The following is a 17,732-nucleotide window of genomic DNA, read 5'->3' on the forward strand; positions in this document are numbered from 1 at the left end:
CCCGTTCGGGTTATCGCTTCTCGGCCTTTTGGCTAAGATCAAGTGTAGTATCTGTTCTTATCAGTTTAATATCTGATACGTCCCCTATCTGGGGACCATATATTAAATGGATTTTTAGAACAGGGAGATGGAAATAGAGCTTGCTCTGTCCACTCCACGCATTGACCTGGTATTGCAGTATTTCCAGGACCGGTGCACCCTTTCCTTATGTGTTGACTAAAAGCAGATTCCAAAAGTGTTTTTTGTCTTTGCTATTGTTTCTGTCTTTCTGAAGGGATCTCCCCTTTTAATCCCATTATTTCAACACCTGTTGGACAATGCATGAGTGATAATGAGCTCATTGATTAAATGCAATTAATGAATAGATTGCCACCTCTTGTTGTGTGTCGTCTGTGTTTCTGTGTTTCCGGCATTTCACATTGGAACACCTCATTGACCTTCCTTGTCTTCTCTCCGCCCTCCCTTTTAGGTAAGTTAAAGAGCTGCACCTGAGCCAGCCACTGATTGATTGATTGATTGATTGATTGATTGATTGATTGATTGATTGATTGATGCAGCACAACAGTCAAATAGTGGAGTGGAGTAGGGGAACAGCAAACAGCCAATAAAGCAGCCCGCCCGCTCGCCTGCCCGCCACAATGGACCTACCTGTGTACACTAGATGGATGTGATGGAATGTACTGTCGTCCCTACATTTCAAGAAGAAGTAAGAATTGCAGTTGCAACAAAGCCTTGCTTGCCTACAAAGAGAGCAGCAATTTGGATTTGTTACTATGTTACCTAGAAGAATAACAAACTGTGCAAGGATGGAGGTTGTAGGAGCAAGGAGAAGTTGTCTGTAAAGTTGGTGGATGCCTATTTTCCATTTTGCAGTCCCTTGTCTCCCTCTTGTGGCCTCCTGGAGGCAACTAGCTGTGCAAAAAAAAGACAGCCTGGCGGCCGGCTGTTGCAGTGTTGCCCTCTCAGGCAACACTGAGTGACTGACTGAGCCTCACCGTCTTATATAAAGTTCAGACGGAACTTTGCACGTGTCATAGTGGAGCCCTCAGGATTCCAGAGCCAGCTTTCTGACATCATAATGGGGCCTCAGAGATAAAAGCCTGGGCCCAGGCAGTGTTGGTCAGTGCTGCTCAGCAGGCAGCACTGGACTGGACTGGATTACAGCTGATACAAGGTGTGAAGGAACAAGGGGTGGCTGTGGGCATGCACTTGCTGCCGCTGCCAGTGTTTATCTGCATGGCAGCAGGGCATTTGGGCGTTGCCAGGAAGGCGTTTTTATGTAGATTCCTCCTCTTTCAGCACTGCATTGTGGTGCAAGCAAAAGAAGCAAATCCTGTCTGGCTTCCTCTCCGGCCTTTATTCACCTCCCGTGTAGCTGTGAGTGTGTGAGCCTGCAGGGCCCCATGGAATTGCCTAGAAGTAGGCTGAATCGCTGCAAGGGCTGAACAGCAGTATCGGGCAGGCTCGGGCAACGCGCGGCCCGTTCGGGTTATCGCTTCTCGGCCTTTTGGCTAAGATCAAGTGTAGTATCTGTTCTTATCAGTTTAATATCTGATACGTCCCCTATCTGGGGACCATATATTAAATGGATTTTTAGAACAGGGAGATGGAAATAGAGCTTGCTCTGTCCACTCCACGCATTGACCTGGTATTGCAGTATTTCCAGGACCGGTGCACCCTTTCCTTATGTGTTGACTAAAAGCAGATTCCAAAAGTGTTTTTTGTCTTTGCTATTGTTTCTGTCTTTCTGAAGGGATCTCCCCTTTTAATCCCATTATTTCAACACCTGTTGGACAATGCATGAGTGATAATGAGCTCATTGATTAAATGCAATTAATGAATAGATTGCCACCTCTTGTTGTGTGTCGTCTGTGTTTCTGTGTTTCCGGCATTTCACATTGGAACACCTCATTCACCTTCCTTGTCTTCTCTCCGCCCTCCCTTTTAGGTAAGTTAAAGAGCTGCACCTGAGCCAGCCACTGATTGATTGATTGATTGATTGATTGATTGATTGATTGATTGATGCAGCACAACAGTCAAATAGTGGAGTGGAGTAGGGGAACAGCAAACAGCCAATAAAGCAGCCCGCCCGCTCGCCTGCCCGCCACAATGGACCTACCTGTGTACACTAGATGGATGTGATGGAATGTACTGTCGTCCCTACATTTCAAGAAGAAGTAAGAATTGCAGTTGCAACAAAGCCTTGCTTGCCTACAAAGAGAGCAGCAATTTGGATTTGTTACTATGTTACCTAGAAGAATAACAAACTGTGCAAGGATGGAGGTTGTAGGAGCAAGGAGAAGTTGTCTGTAAAGTTGGTGGATGCCTATTTTCCATTTTGCAGTCCCTTGTCTCCCTCTTGTGGCCTCCTGGAGGCAACTAGCTGTGCAAAAAAAAGACAGCCTGGCGGCCGGCTGTTGCAGTGTTGCCCTCTCAGGCAACACTGAGTGACTGACTGAGCCTCACCGTCTTATATAAAGTTCAGACGGAACTTTGCACGTGTCATAGTGGAGCCCTCAGGATTCCAGAGCCAGCTTTCTGACATCATAATGGGGCCTCAGAGATAAAAGCCTGGGCCCAGGCAGTGTTGGTCAGTGCTGCTCAGCAGGCAGCACTGGACTGGACTGGATTACAGCTGATACAAGGTGTGAAGGAACAAGGGGTGGCTGTGGGCATGCACTTGCTGCCGCTGCCAGTGTTTATCTGCATGGCAGCAGGGCATTTGGGCGTTGCCAGGAAGGCGTTTTTATGTAGATTCCTCCTCTTTCAGCACTGCATTGTGGTGCAAGCAAAAGAAGCAAATCCTGTCTGGCTTCCTCTCCGGCCTTTATTCACCTCCCGTGTAGCTGTGAGTGTGTGAGCCTGCAGGGCCCCATGGAATTGCCTAGAAGTAGGCTGAATCGCTGCAAGGGCTGAACAGCAGTATCGGGCAGGCTCGGGCAACGCGCGGCCCGTTCGGGTTATCGCTTCTCGGCCTTTTGGCTAAGATCAAGTGTAGTATCTGTTCTTATCAGTTTAATATCTGATACGTCCCCTATCTGGGGACCATATATTAAATGGATTTTTAGAACAGGGAGATGGAAATAGAGCTTGCTCTGTCCACTCCACGCATTGACCTGGTATTGCAGTATTTCCAGGACCGGTGCACCCTTTCCTTATGTGTTGACTAAAAGCAGATTCCAAAAGTGTTTTTTGTCTTTGCTATTGTTTCTGTCTTTCTGAAGGGATCTCCCCTTTTAATCCCATTATTTCAACACCTGTTGGACAATGCATGAGTGATAATGAGCTCATTGATTAAATGCAATTAATGAATAGATTGCCACCTCTTGTTGTGTGTCGTCTGTGTTTCTGTGTTTCCGGCATTTCACATTGGAACACCTCATTCACCTTCCTTGTCTTCTCTCCGCCCTCCCTTTTAGGTAAGTTAAAGAGCTGCACCTGAGCCAGCCACTGATTGATTGATTGATTGATTGATTGATTGATTGATTGATTGATTGATTGATTGATTGATGCAGCACAACAGTCAAATAGTGGAGTGGAGTAGGGGAACAGCAAACAGCCAATAAAGCAGCCCGCCCGCTCGCCTGCCCGCCACAATGGACCTACCTGTGTACACTAGATGGATGTGATGGAATGTACTGTCGTCCCTACATTTCAAGAAGAAGTAAGAATTGCAGTTGCAACAAAGCCTTGCTTGCCTACAAAGAGAGCAGCAATTTGGATTTGTTACTATGTTACCTAGAAGAATAACAAACTGTGCAAGGATGGAGGTTGTAGGAGCAAGGAGAAGTTGTCTGTAAAGTTGGTGGATGCCTATTTTCCATTTTGCAGTCCCTTGTCTCCCTCTTGTGGCCTCCTGGAGGCAACTAGCTGTGCAAAAAAAAGACAGCCTGGCGGCCGGCTGTTGCAGTGTTGCCCTCTCAGGCAACACTGAGTGACTGACTGAGCCTCAGCGTCTTATATAAAGTTCAGACGGAACTTTGCACGTGTCATAGTGGAGCCCTCAGGATTCCAGAGCCAGCTTTCTGACATCATAATGGGGCCTCAGAGATAAAAGCCTGGGCCCAGGCAGTGTTGGTCAGTGCTGCTCAGCAGGCAGCACTGGACTGGACTGGATTACAGCTGATACAAGGTGTGAAGGAACAAGGGGTGGCTGTGGGCATGCACTTGCTGCCGCTGCCAGTGTTTATCTGCATGGCAGCAGGGCATTTGGGCGTTGCCAGGAAGGCGTTTTTATGTAGATTCCTCCTCTTTCAGCACTGCATTGTGGTGCAAGCAAAAGAAGCAAATCCTGTCTGGCTTCCTCTCCGGCCTTTATTCACCTCCCGTGTAGCTGTGAGTGTGTGAGCCTGCAGGGCCCCATGGAATTGCCTAGAAGTAGGCTGAATCGCTGCAAGGGCTGAACAGCAGTATCGGGCAGGCTCGGGCAACGCGCGGCCCGTTCGGGTTATCGCTTCTCGGCCTTTTGGCTAAGATCAAGTGTAGTATCTGTTCTTATCAGTTTAATATCTGATACGTCCCCTATCTGGGGACCATATATTAAATGGATTTTTAGAACAGGGAGATGGAAATAGAGCTTGCTCTGTCCACTCCACGCATTGACCTGGTATTGCAGTATTTCCAGGACCGGTGCACCCTTTCCTTATGTGTTGACTAAAAGCAGATTCCAAAAGTGTTTTTTGTCTTTGCTATTGTTTCTGTCTTTCTGAAGGGATCTCCCCTTTTAATCCCATTATTTCAACACCTGTTGGACAATGCATGAGTGATAATGAGCTCATTGATTAAATGCAATTAATGAATAGATTGCCACCTCTTGTTGTGTGTCGTCTGTGTTTCTGTGTTTCCGGCATTTCACATTGGAACACCTCATTCACCTTCCTTGTCTTCTCTCCGCCCTCCCTTTTAGGTAAGTTAAAGAGCTGCACCTGAGCCAGCCACTGATTGATTGATTGATTGATTGATTGATTGATTGATTGATTGATTGATTGATTGATTGATGCAGCACAACAGTCAAATAGTGGAGTGGAGTAGGGGAACAGCAAACAGCCAATAAAGCAGCCCGCCCGCTCGCCTGCCCGCCACAATGGACCTACCTGTGTACACTAGATGGATGTGATGGAATGTACTGTCGTCCCTACATTTCAAGAAGAAGTAAGAATTGCAGTTGCAACAAAGCCTTGCTTGCCTACAAAGAGAGCAGCAATTTGGATTTGTTACTATGTTACCTAGAAGAATAACAAACTGTGCAAGGATGGAGGTTGTAGGAGCAAGGAGAAGTTGTCTGTAAAGTTGGTGGATGCCTATTTTCCATTTTGCAGTCCCTTGTCTCCCTCTTGTGGCCTCCTGGAGGCAACTAGCTGTGCAAAAAAAAGACAGCCTGGCGGCCGGCTGTTGCAGTGTTGCCCTCTCAGGCAACACTGAGTGACTGACTGAGCCTCACCGTCTTATATAAAGTTCAGACGGAACTTTGCACGTGTCATAGTGGAGCCCTCAGGATTCCAGAGCCAGCTTTCTGACATCATAATGGGGCCTCAGAGATAAAAGCCTGGGCCCAGGCAGTGTTGGTCAGTGCTGCTCAGCAGGCAGCACTGGACTGGACTGGATTACAGCTGATACAAGGTGTGAAGGAACAAGGGGTGGCTGTGGGCATGCACTTGCTGCCGCTGCCAGTGTTTATCTGCATGGCAGCAGGGCATTTGGGCGTTGCCAGGAAGGCGTTTTTATGTAGATTCCTCCTCTTTCAGCACTGCATTGTGGTGCAAGCAAAAGAAGCAAATCCTGTCTGGCTTCCTCTCCGGCCTTTATTCACCTCCCGTGTAGCTGTGAGTGTGTGAGCCTGCAGGGCCCCATGGAATTGCCTAGAAGTAGGCTGAATCGCTGCAAGGGCTGAACAGCAGTATCGGGCAGGCTCGGGCAACGCGCGGCCCGTTCGGGTTATCGCTTCTCGGCCTTTTGGCTAAGATCAAGTGTAGTATCTGTTCTTATCAGTTTAATATCTGATACGTCCCCTATCTGGGGACCATATATTAAATGGATTTTTAGAACAGGGAGATGGAAATAGAGCTTGCTCTGTCCACTCCACGCATTGACCTGGTATTGCAGTATTTCCAGGACCGGTGCACCCTTTCCTTATGTGTTGACTAAAAGCAGATTCCAAAAGTGTTTTTTGTCTTTGCTATTGTTTCTGTCTTTCTGAAGGGATCTCCCCTTTTAATCCCATTATTTCAACACCTGTTGGACAATGCATGAGTGATAATGAGCTCATTGATTAAATGCAATTAATGAATAGATTGCCACCTCTTGTTGTGTGTCGTCTGTGTTTCTGTGTTTCCGGCATTTCACATTGGAACACCTCATTCACCTTCCTTGTCTTCTCTCCGCCCTCCCTTTTAGGTAAGTTAAAGAGCTGCACCTGAGCCAGCCACTTGATTGATTGATTGATTGATTGATTGATTGATTGATTGATTGATTGATGCAGCACAACAGTCAAATAGTGGAGTGGAGTAGGGGAACAGCAAACAGCCAATAAAGCAGCCCGCCCGCTCGCCTGCCCGCCACAATGGACCTACCTGTGTACACTAGATGGATGTGATGGAATGTACTGTCGTCCCTACATTTCAAGAAGAAGTAAGAATTGCAGTTGCAACAAAGCCTTGCTTGCCTACAAAGAGAGCAGCAATTTGGATTTGTTACTATGTTACCTAGAAGAATAACAAACTGTGCAAGGATGGAGGTTGTAGGAGCAAGGAGAAGTTGTCTGTAAAGTTGGTGGATGCCTATTTTCCATTTTGCAGTCCCTTGTCTCCCACTTGTGGCCTCCTGGAGGCAACTAGCTGTGCAAAAAAAAGACAGCCTGGCGGCCGGCTGTTGCAGTGTTGCCCTCTCAGGCAACACTGAGTGACTGACTGAGCCTCACCGTCTTATATAAAGTTCAGACGGAACTTTGCACGTGTCATAGTGGAGCCCTCAGGATTCCAGAGCCAGCTTTCTGACATCATAATGGGGCCTCAGAGATAAAAGCCTGGGCCCAGGCAGTGTTGGTCAGTGCTGCTCAGCAGGCAGCACTGGACTGGACTGGATTACAGCTGATACAAGGTGTGAAGGAACAAGGGGTGGCTGTGGGCATGCACTTGCTGCCGCTGCCAGTGTTTATCTGCATGGCAGCAGGGCATTTGGGCGTTGCCAGGAAGGCGTTTTTATGTAGATTCCTCCTCTTTCAGCACTGCATTGTGGTGCAAGCAAAAGAAGCAAATCCTGTCTGGCTTCCTCTCCGGCCTTTATTCACCTCCCGTGTAGCTGTGAGTGTGTGAGCCTGCAGGGCCCCATGGAATTGCCTAGAAGTAGGCTGAATCGCTGCAAGGGCTGAACAGCAGTATCGGGCAGGCTCGGGCAACGCGCGGCTCGTTCGGGTTATCGCTTCTCGGCCTTTTGGCTAAGATCAAGTGTAGTATCTGTTCTTATCAGTTTAATATCTGATACGTCCCCTATCTGGGGACCATATATTAAATGGATTTTTAGAACAGGGAGATGGAAATAGAGCTTGCTCTGTCCACTCCACGCATTGACCTGGTATTGCAGTATTTCCAGGACCGGTGCACCCTTTCCTTATGTGTTGACTAAAAGCAGATTCCAAAAGTGTTTTTTGTCTTTGCTATTGTTTCTGTCTTTCTGAAGGGATCTCCCCTTTTAATCCCATTATTTCAACACCTGTTGGACAATGCATGAGTGATAATGAGCTCATTGATTAAATGCAATTAATGAATAGATTGCCACCTCTTGTTGTGTGTCGTCTGTGTTTCTGTGTTTCCGGCATTTCACATTGGAACACCTCATTCACCTTCCTTGTCTTCTCTCCGCCCTCCCTTTTAGGTAAGTTAAAGAGCTGCACCTGAGCCAGCCACTGATTGATTGATTGATTGATTGATTGATTGATTGATGCAGCACAACAGTCAAATAGTGGAGTGGAGTAGGGGAACAGCAAACAGCCAATAAAGCAGCCCGCCCGCTCGCCTGCCCGCCACAATGGACCTACCTGTGTACACTAGATGGATGTGATGGAATGTACTGTCGTCCCTACATTTCAAGAAGAAGTAAGAATTGCAGTTGCAACAAAGCCTTGCTTGCCTACAAAGAGAGCAGCAATTTGGATTTGTTACTATGTTACCTAGAAGAATAACAAACTGTGCAAGGATGGAGGTTGTAGGAGCAAGGAGAAGTTGTCTGTAAAGTTGGTGGATGCCTATTTTCCATTTTGCAGTCCCTTGTCTCCCTCTTGTGGCCTCCTGGAGGCAACTAGCTGTGCAAAAAAAAGACAGCCTGGCGGCCGGCTGTTGCAGTGTTGCCCTCTCAGGCAACACTGAGTGACTGACTGAGCCTCACCGTCTTATATAAAGTTCAGACAGAACTTTGCACGTGTCATAGTGGAGCCCTCAGGATTCCAGAGCCAGCTTTCTGACATCATAATGGGGCCTCAGAGATAAAAGCCTGGGCTCAGGCAGTGTTGGTCAGTGCTGCTCAGCAGGCAGCACTGGACTGGACTGGATTACAGCTGATACAAGGTGTGAAGGAACAAGGGGTGGCTGTGGGCATGCACTTGCTGCCGCTGCCAGTGTTTATCTGCATGGCAGCAGGGCATTTGGGCGTTGCCAGGAAGGCGTTTTTATGTAGATTCCTCCTCTTTCAGCACTGCATTGTGGTGCAAGCAAAAGAAGCAAATCCTGTCTGGCTTCCTCTCCGGCCTTTATTCACCTCCCGTGTAGCTGTGAGTGTGTGAGCCTGCAGGGCCCCATGGAATTGCCTAGAAGTAGGCTGAATCGCTGCAAGGGCTGAACAGCAGTATCGGGCAGGCTCGGGCAACGCGCGGCCCGTTCGGGTTATCGCTTCTCGGCCTTTTGGCTAAGATCAAGTGTAGTATCTGTTCTTATCAGTTTAATATCTGATACGTCCCCTATCTGGGGACCATATATTAAATGGATTTTTAGAACAGGGAGATGGAAATAGAGCTTGCTCTGTCCACTCCACGCATTGACCTGGTATTGCAGTATTTCCAGGACCGGTGCACCCTTTCCTTATGTGTTGACTAAAAGCAGATTCCAAAAGTGTTTTTTGTCTTTGCTATTGTTTCTGTCTTTCTGAAGGGATCTCCCCTTTTAATCCCATTATTTCAACACCTGTTGGACAATGCATGAGTGATAATGAGCTCATTGATTAAATGCAATTAATGAATAGATTGCCACCTCTTGTTGTGTGTCGTCTGTGTTTCTGTGTTTCCGGCATTTCACATTGGAACACCTCATTCACCTTCCTTGTCTTCTCTCCGCCCTCCCTTTTAGGTAAGTTAAAGAGCTGCACCTGAGCCAGCCACTGATTGATTGATTGATTGATTGATTGATTGATTGATTGATTGATTGATTGATTGATTGATTGATGCAGCACAACAGTCAAATAGTGGAGTGGAGTAGGGGAACAGCAAACAGCCAATAAAGCAGCCCGCCCGCTCGCCTGCCCGCCACAATGGACCTACCTGTGTACACTAGATGGATGTGATGGAATGTACTGTCGTCCCTACATTTCAAGAAGAAGTAAGAATTGCAGTTGCAACAAAGCCTTGCTTGCCTACAAAGAGAGCAGCAATTTGGATTTGTTACTATGTTACCTAGAAGAATAACAAACTGTGCAAGGATGGAGGTTGTAGGAGCAAGGAGAAGTTGTCTGTAAAGTTGGTGGATGCCTATTTTCCATTTTGCAGTCCCTTGTCTCCCTCTTGTGGCCTCCTGGAGGCAACTAGCTGTGCAAAAAAAAGACAGCCTGGCGGCCGGCTGTTGCAGTGTTGCCCTCTCAGGCAACACTGAGTGACTGACTGAGCCTCACCGTCTTATATAAAGTTCAGACGGAACTTTGCACGTGTCATAGTGGAGCCCTCAGGATTCCAGAGCCAGCTTTCTGACATCATAATGGGGCCTCAGAGATAAAAGCCTGGGCCCAGGCAGTGTTGGTCAGTGCTGCTCAGCAGGCAGCACTGGACTGGACTGGATTACAGCTGATACAAGGTGTGAAGGAACAAGGGGTGGCTGTGGGCATGCACTTGCTGCCGCTGCCAGTGTTTATCTGCATGGCAGCAGGGCATTTGGGGGAAGGCGTTTTTATGTAGATTCCTCCTCTTTCAGCACTGCATTGTGGTGCAAGCAAAAGAAGCAAATCCTGTCTGGCTTCCTCTCCGGCCTTTATTCACCTCCCGTGTAGCTGTGAGTGTGTGAGCCTGCAGGGCCCCATGGAATTGCCTAGAAGTAGGCTGAATCGCTGCAAGGGCTGAACAGCAGTATCGGGCAGGCTCGGGCAACGCGCGGCCCGTTCGGGTTATCGCTTCTCGGCCTTTTGGCTAAGATCAAGTGTAGTATCTGTTCTTATCAGTTTAATATCTGATACGTCCCCTATCTGGGGACCATATATTAAATGGATTTTTAGAACAGGGAGATGGAAATAGAGCTTGCTCTGTCCACTCCACGCATTGACCTGGTATTGCAGTATTTCCAGGACCGGTGCACCCTTTCCTTATGTGTTGACTAAAAGCAGATTCCAAAAGTGTTTTTTGTCTTTGCTATTGTTTCTGTCTTTCTGAAGGGATCTCCCCTTTTAATCCCATTATTTCAACACCTGTTGGACAATGCATGAGTGATAATGAGCTCATTGATTAAATGCAATTAATGAATAGATTGCCACCTCTTGTTGTGTGTCGTCTGTGTTTCTGTGTTTCCGGCATTTCACATTGGAACACCTCATTCACCTTCCTTGTCTTCTCTCCGCCCTCCCTTTTAGGTAAGTTAAAGAGCTGCACCTGAGCCAGCCACTGATTGATTGATTGATTGATTGATTGATTGATTGATTGATTGATTGATTGATTGATTGATGCAGCACAACAGTCAAATAGTGGAGTGGAGTAGGGGAACAGCAAACAGCCAATAAAGCAGCCCGCCCGCTCGCCTGCCCGCCACAATGGACCTACCTGTGTACACTAGATGGATGTGATGGAATGTACTGTCGTCCCTACATTTCAAGAAGAAGTAAGAATTGCAGTTGCAACAAAGCCTTGCTTGCCTACAAAGAGAGCAGCAATTTGGATTTGTTACTATGTTACCTAGAAGAATAACAAACTGTGCAAGGATGGAGGTTGTAGGAGCAAGGAGAAGTTGTCTGTAAAGTTGGTGGATGCCTATTTTCCATTTTGCAGTCCCTTGTCTCCCTCTTGTGGCCTCCTGGAGGCAACTAGCTGTGCAAAAAAAAGACAGCCTGGCGGCCGGCTGTTGCAGTGTTGCCCTCTCAGGCAACACTGAGTGACTGACTGAGCCTCACCGTCTTATATAAAGTTCAGACGGAACTTTGCACGTGTCATAGTGGAGCCCTCAGGATTCCAGAGCCAGCTTTCTGACATCATAATGGGGCCTCAGAGATAAAAGCCTGGGCCCAGGCAGTGTTGGTCAGTGCTGCTCAGCAGGCAGCACTGGACTGGACTGGATTACAGCTGATACAAGGTGTGAAGGAACAAGGGGTGGCTGTGGGCATGCACTTGCTGCCGCTGCCAGTGTTTATCTGCATGGCAGCAGGGCATTTGGGCGTTGCCAGGAAGGCGTTTTTATGTAGATTCCTCCTCTTTCAGCACTGCATTGTGGTGCAAGCAAAAGAAGCAAATCCTGTCTGGCTTCCTCTCCGGCCTTTATTCACCTCCCGTGTAGCTGTGAGTGTGTGAGCCTGCAGGGCCCCATGGAATTGCCTAGAAGTAGGCTGAATCGCTGCAAGGGCTGAACAGCAGTATCGGGCAGGCTCGGGCAACGCGCGGCCCGTTCGGGTTATCGCTTCTCGGCCTTTTGGCTAAGATCAAGTGTAGTATCTGTTCTTATCAGTTTAATATCTGATACGTCCCCTATCTGGGGACCATATATTAAATGGATTTTTAGAACAGGGAGATGGAAATAGAGCTTGCTCTGTCCACTCCACGCATTGACCTGGTATTGCAGTATTTCCAGGACCGGTGCACCCTTTCCTTATGTGTTGACTAAAAGCAGATTCCAAAAGTGTTTTTTGTCTTTGCTATTGTTTCTGTCTTTCTGAAGGGATCTCCCCTTTTAATCCCATTATTTCAACACCTGTTGGACAATGCATGAGTGATAATGAGCTCATTGATTAAATGCAATTAATGAATAGATTGCCACCTCTTGTTGTGTGTCGTCTGTGTTTCTGTGTTTCCGGCATTTCACATTGGAACACCTCATTCACCTTCCTTGTCTTCTCTCCGCCCTCCCTTTTAGGTAAGTTAAAGAGCTGCACCTGAGCCAGCCACTGATTGATTGATTGATTGATTGATTGATTGATTGATTGATTGATTGATTGATTGATTGATTGATTGATTGATGCAGCACAACAGTCAAATAGTGGAGTGGAGTAGGGGAACAGCAAACAGCCAATAAAGCAGCCCGCCCGCTCGCCTGCCCGCCACAATGGACCTACCTGTGTACACTAGATGGATGTGATGGAATGTACTGTCGTCCCTACATTTCAAGAAGAAGTAAGAATTGCAGTTGCAACAAAGCCTTGCTTGCCTACAAAGAGAGCAGCAATTTGGATTTGTTACTATGTTACCTAGAAGAATAACAAACTGTGCAAGGATGGAGGTTGTAGGAGCAAGGAGAAGTTGTCTGTAAAGTTGGTGGATGCCTATTTTCCATTTTGCAGTCCCTTGTCTCCCTCTTGTGGCCTCCTGGAGGCAACTAGCTGTGCAAAAAAAAGACAGCCTGGCGGCCGGCTGTTGCAGTGTTGCCCTCTCAGGCAACACTGAGTGACTGACTGAGCCTCACCGTCTTATATAAAGTTCAGACGGAACTTTGCACGTGTCATAGTGGAGCCCTCAGGATTCCAGAGCCAGCTTTCTGACATCATAATGGGGCCTCAGAGATAAAAGCCTGGGCCCAGGCAGTGTTGGTCAGTGCTGCTCAGCAGGCAGCACTGGACTGGACTGGATTACAGCTGATACAAGGTGTGAAGGAACAATGGGTGGCTGTGGGCATGCACTTGCTGCCGCTGCCAGTGTTTATCTGCATGGCAGCAGGGCATTTGGGCGTTGCCAGGAAGGCGTTTTTATGTAGATTCCTCCTCTTTCAGCACTGCATTGTGGTGCAAGCAAAAGAAGCAAATCCTGTCTGGCTTCCTCTCCGGCCTTTATTCACCTCCCGTGTAGCTGTGAGTGTGTGAGCCTGCAGGGCCCCATGGAATTGCCTAGAAGTAGGCTGAATCGCTGCAAGGGCTGAACAGCAGTATCGGGCAGGCTCGGGCAACGCGCGGCCCGTTCGGGTTATCGCTTCTCGGCCTTTTGGCTAAGATCAAGTGTAGTATCTGTTCTTATCAGTTTAATATCTGATACGTCCCCTATCTGGGGACCATATATTAAATGGATTTTTAGAACAGGGAGATGGAAATAGAGCTTGCTCTGTCCACTCCACGCATTGACCTGGTATTGCAGTATTTCCAGGACCGGTGCACCCTTTCCTTATGTGTTGACTAAAAGCAGATTCCAAAAGTGTTTTTTGTCTTTGCTATTGTTTCTGTCTTTCTGAAGGGATCTCCCCTTTTAATCCCATTATTTCAACACCTGTTGGACAATGCATTAGTGATAATGAGCTCATTGATTAAATGCAATTAATGAATAGATTGCCACCTCTTGTTGTGTGTCGTCTGTGTTTCTGTGTTTCCGGCATTTCACATTGGAACACCTCATTCACCTTCCTTGTCTTCTCTCCGCCCTCCCTTTTAGGTAAGTTAAAGAGCTGCACCTGAGCCAGCCACTGATTGATTGATTGATTGATTGATTGATTGATGCAGCACAACAGTCAAATAGTGGAGTGGAGTAGGGGAACAGCAAACAGCCAATAAAGCAGCCCGCCCGCTCGCCTGCCCGCCACAATGGACCTACCTGTGTACACTAGATGGATGTGATGGAATGTACTGTCGTCCCTACATTTCAAGAAGAAGTAAGAATTGCAGTTGCAACAAAGCCTTGCTTGCCTACAAAGAGAGCAGCAATTTGGATTTGTTACTATGTTACCTAGAAGAATAACAAACTGTGCAAGGATGGAGGTTGTAGGAGCAAGGAGAAGTTGTCTGTAAAGTTGGTGGATGCCTATTTTCCATTTTGCAGTCCCTTGTCTCCCTCTTGTGGCCTCCTGGAGGCAACTAGCTGTGCAAAAAAAAGACAGCCTGGCGGCCGGCTGTTGCAGTGTTGCCCTCTCAGGCAACACTGAGTGACTGACTGAGCCTCACCGTCTTATATAAAGTTCAGACGGAACTTTGCACGTGTCATAGTGGAGCCCTCAGGATTCCAGAGCCAGCTTTCTGACATCATAATGGGGCCTCAGAGATAAAAGCCTGGGCCCAGGCAGTGTTGGTCAGTGCTGCTCAGCAGGCAGCACTGGACTGGACTGGATTACAGCTGATACAAGGTGTGAAGGAACAAGCGGTGGCTGTGGGCATGCACTTGCTGCCGCTGCCAGTGTTTATCTGCATGGCAGCAGGGCATTTGGGCGTTGCCAGGAAGGCGTTTTTATGTAGATTCCTCCTCTTTCAGCACTGCATTGTGGTGCAAGCAAAAGAAGCAAATCCTGTCTGGCTTCCTCTCCGGCCTTTATTCACCTCCCGTGTAGCTGTGAGTGTGTGAGCCTGCAGGGCCCCATGGAATTGCCTAGAAGTAGGCTGAATCGCTGCAAGGGCTGAACAGCAGTATCGGGCAGGCTCGGGCAACGCGCGGCCCGTTCGGGTTATCGCTTCTCGGCCTTTTGGCTAAGATCAAGTGTAGTATCTGTTCTTATCAGTTTAATATCTGATACGTCCCCTATCTGGGGACCATATATTAAATGGATTTTTAGAACAGGGAGATGGAAATAGAGCTTGCTCTGTCCACTCCACGCATTGACCTGGTATTGCAGTATTTCCAGGACCGGTGCACCCTTTCCTTATGTGTTGACTAAAAGCAGATTCCAAAAGTGTTTTTTGTCTTTGCTATTGTTTCTGTCTTTCTGAAGGGATCTCCCCTTTTAATCCCATTATTTCAACACCTGTTGGACAATGCATGAGTGATAATGAGCTCATTGATTAAATGCAATTAATGAATAGATTGCCACCTCTTGTTGTGTGTCGTCTGTGTTTCTGTGTTTCCGGCATTTCACATTGGAACACCTCATTCACCTTCCTTGTCTTCTCTCCGCCCTCCCTTTTAGGTAAGTTAAAGAGCTGCACCTGAGCCAGCCACTGATTGATTGATTGATTGATTGATTGATTGATTGATTGATTGATTGATTGATTGATTGATGCAGCACAACAGTCAAATAGTGGAGTGGAGTAGGGGAACAGCAAACAGCCAATAAAGCAGCCCGCCCGCTCGCCTGCCCGCCACAATGGACCTACCTGTGTACACTAGATGGATGTGATGGAATGTACTGTCGTCCCTACATTTCAAGAAGAAGTAAGAATTGCAGTTGCAACAAAGCCTTGCTTGCCTACAAAGAGAGCAGCAATTTGGATTTGTTACTATGTTACCTAGAAGAATAACAAACTGTGCAAGGATGGAGGTTGTAGGAGCAAGGAGAAGTTGTCTGTAAAGTTGGTGGATGCCTATTTTCCATTTTGCAGTCCCTTGTCTCCCTCTTGTGGCCTCCTGGAGGCAACTAGCTGTGCAAAAAAAAGACAGCCTGGCGGCCGGCTGTTGCAGTGTTGCCCTCTCAGGCAACACTGAGTGACTGACTGAGCCTCACCGTCTTATATAAAGTTCAGACGGAACTTTGCACGTGTCATAGTGGAGCCCTCAGGATTCCAGAGCCAGCTTTCTGACATCATAATGGGGCCTCAGAGATAAAAGCCTGGGCCCAGGCAGTGTTGGTCAGTGCTGCTCAGCAGGCAGCACTGGACTGGACTGGATTACAGCTGATACAAGGTGTGAAGGAACAAGGGGTGGCTGTGGGCATGCACTTGCTGCCGCTGCCAGTGTTTATCTGCATGGCAGCAGGGCATTTGGGCGTTGCCAGGAAGGCGTTTTTATGTAGATTCCTCCTCTTTCAGCACTGCATTGTGGTGCAAGCAAAAGAAGCAAATCCTGTCTGGCTTCCTCTCCGGCCTTTATTCACCTCCCGTGTAGCTGTGAGTGTGTGAGCCTGCAGGGCCCCATGGAATTGCCTAGAAGTAGGCTGAATCGCTGCAAGGGCTGAACAGCAGTATCGGGCAGGCTCGGGCAACGCGCGGCCCGTTCGGGTTATCGCTTCTCGGCCTTTTGGCTAAGATCAAGTGTAGTATCTGTTCTTATCAGTTTAATATCTGATACGTCCCCTATCTGGGGACCATATATTAAATGGATTTTTAGAACAGGGAGATGGAAATAGAGCTTGCTCTGTCCACTCCACGCATTGACCTGGTATTGCAGTATTTCCAGGACCGGTGCACCCTTTCCTTATGTGTTGACTAAAAGCAGATTCCAAAAGTGTTTTTTGTCTTTGCTATTGTTTCTGTCTTTCTGAAGGGATCTCCCCTTTTAATCCCATTATTTCAACACCTGTTGGACAATGCATGAGTGATAATGAGCTCATTGATTAAATGCAATTAATGAATAGATTGCCACCTCTTGTTGTGTGTCGTCTGTGTTTCTGTGTTTCCGGCATTTCACATTGGAACACCTCATTCACCTTCCTTGTCTTCTCTCCGCCCTCCCTTTTAGGTAAGTTAAAGAGCTGCACCTGAGCCAGCCACTGATTGATTGATTGATTGATTGATTGATGCAGCACAACAGTCAAATAGTGGAGTGGAGTAGGGGAACAGCAAACAGCCAATAAAGCAGCCCGCCCGCTCGCCTGCCCGCCACAATGGACCTACCTGTGTACACTAGATGGATGTGATGGAATGTACTGTCGTCCCTACATTTCAAGAAGAAGTAAGAATTGCAGTTGCAACAAAGCCTTGCTTGCCTACAAAGAGAGCAGCAATTTGGATTTGTTACTATGTTACCTAGAAGAATAACAAACTGTGCAAGGATGGAGGTTGTAGGAGCAAGGAGAAGTTGTCTGTAAAGTTGGTGGATGCCTATTTTCCATTTTGCAGTCCCTTGTCTCCCTCTTGTGGCCTCCTGGAGGCAACTAGCTGTGCAAAAAAAAGACAGCCTGGCGGCCGGCTGTTGCAGTGTTGCCCTCTCAGGCAACACTGAGTGACTGACTGAGCCTCACCGTCTTATATAAAGTTCAGACGGAACTTTGCACGTGTCATAGTGGAGCCCTCAGGATTCCAGAGCCAGCTTTCTGACATCATAATGGGGCCTCAGAGATAAAAGCCTGGGCCCAGGCAGTGTTGGTCAGTGCTGCTCAGCAGGCAGCACTGGACTGGACTGGATTACAGCTGATACAAGGTGTGAAGGAACAAGGGGTGGCTGTGGGCATGCACTTGCTGCCGCTGCCAGTGTTTATCTGCATGGCAGCAGGGCATTTGGGCGTTGCCAGGAAGGCGTTTTTATGTAGATTCCTCCTCTTTCAGCACTGCATTGTGGTGCAAGCAAAAGAAGCAAATCCTGTCTGGCTTCCTCTCCGGCCTTTATTCACCTCCCGTGTAGCTGTGAGTGTGTGAGCCTGCAGGGCCCCATGGAATTGCCTAGAAGTAGGGTGAATCGCTGCAAGGGCTGAACAGCAGTATCGGGCAGGCTCGGGCAACGCGCG

At 47.8% G+C, this 17,732-nt stretch overlaps 12 non-coding genes across 12 annotated transcripts; all 12 read left to right on the top strand.

Annotated features, from left to right (window-relative positions):
* Positions 1–12: 12 nt before the first annotated feature.
* On the top strand, positions 13–203 carry LOC142711643 (U2 spliceosomal RNA). Its single transcript, XR_012870004.1, has one exon. It is a non-coding gene; the product is annotated as a U2 spliceosomal RNA (small nuclear RNA).
* Positions 204–1,491: 1,288 nt separating this feature from the next.
* On the top strand, positions 1,492–1,682 carry LOC142711644 (U2 spliceosomal RNA). Its single transcript, XR_012870005.1, has one exon. It is a non-coding gene; the product is annotated as a U2 spliceosomal RNA (small nuclear RNA).
* A 1,280-nt stretch (positions 1,683–2,962) lies between these two features.
* Positions 2,963–3,153, top strand: LOC142711645 (U2 spliceosomal RNA). Its single transcript, XR_012870006.1, has one exon. It is a non-coding gene; the product is annotated as a U2 spliceosomal RNA (small nuclear RNA).
* Positions 3,154–4,449: 1,296 nt separating this feature from the next.
* LOC142711646 (U2 spliceosomal RNA) lies at positions 4,450–4,640 on the top strand. Its single transcript, XR_012870007.1, has one exon. It is a non-coding gene; the product is annotated as a U2 spliceosomal RNA (small nuclear RNA).
* Positions 4,641–5,936: 1,296 nt separating this feature from the next.
* LOC142711647 (U2 spliceosomal RNA) lies at positions 5,937–6,127 on the top strand. Its single transcript, XR_012870008.1, has one exon. It is a non-coding gene; the product is annotated as a U2 spliceosomal RNA (small nuclear RNA).
* A 1,285-nt stretch (positions 6,128–7,412) lies between these two features.
* On the top strand, positions 7,413–7,603 carry LOC142711648 (U2 spliceosomal RNA). Its single transcript, XR_012870009.1, has one exon. It is a non-coding gene; the product is annotated as a U2 spliceosomal RNA (small nuclear RNA).
* Positions 7,604–8,875: 1,272 nt separating this feature from the next.
* Positions 8,876–9,066, top strand: LOC142711649 (U2 spliceosomal RNA). The gene has a single exon (XR_012870010.1). It is a non-coding gene; the product is annotated as a U2 spliceosomal RNA (small nuclear RNA).
* A 1,292-nt stretch (positions 9,067–10,358) lies between these two features.
* Positions 10,359–10,549, top strand: LOC142711651 (U2 spliceosomal RNA). The gene has a single exon (XR_012870011.1). It is a non-coding gene; the product is annotated as a U2 spliceosomal RNA (small nuclear RNA).
* Positions 10,550–11,845: 1,296 nt separating this feature from the next.
* On the top strand, positions 11,846–12,036 carry LOC142711652 (U2 spliceosomal RNA). Its single transcript, XR_012870012.1, has one exon. It is a non-coding gene; the product is annotated as a U2 spliceosomal RNA (small nuclear RNA).
* Positions 12,037–13,344: 1,308 nt separating this feature from the next.
* Positions 13,345–13,535, top strand: LOC142711653 (U2 spliceosomal RNA). Its single transcript, XR_012870013.1, has one exon. It is a non-coding gene; the product is annotated as a U2 spliceosomal RNA (small nuclear RNA).
* Positions 13,536–14,803: 1,268 nt separating this feature from the next.
* LOC142711655 (U2 spliceosomal RNA) lies at positions 14,804–14,994 on the top strand. Its single transcript, XR_012870015.1, has one exon. It is a non-coding gene; the product is annotated as a U2 spliceosomal RNA (small nuclear RNA).
* A 1,296-nt stretch (positions 14,995–16,290) lies between these two features.
* Positions 16,291–16,481, top strand: LOC142711656 (U2 spliceosomal RNA). The gene has a single exon (XR_012870016.1). It is a non-coding gene; the product is annotated as a U2 spliceosomal RNA (small nuclear RNA).
* Positions 16,482–17,732: the final 1,251 nt, after the last annotated feature.

The sequence above is a fragment of the Rhinoderma darwinii genome, unplaced genomic scaffold (genome assembly GCF_050947455.1).
Source record: "Rhinoderma darwinii isolate aRhiDar2 unplaced genomic scaffold, aRhiDar2.hap1 Scaffold_431, whole genome shotgun sequence".
In the NCBI taxonomy this organism is placed as follows: Eukaryota; Metazoa; Chordata; class Amphibia; order Anura; family Rhinodermatidae; genus Rhinoderma; species Rhinoderma darwinii.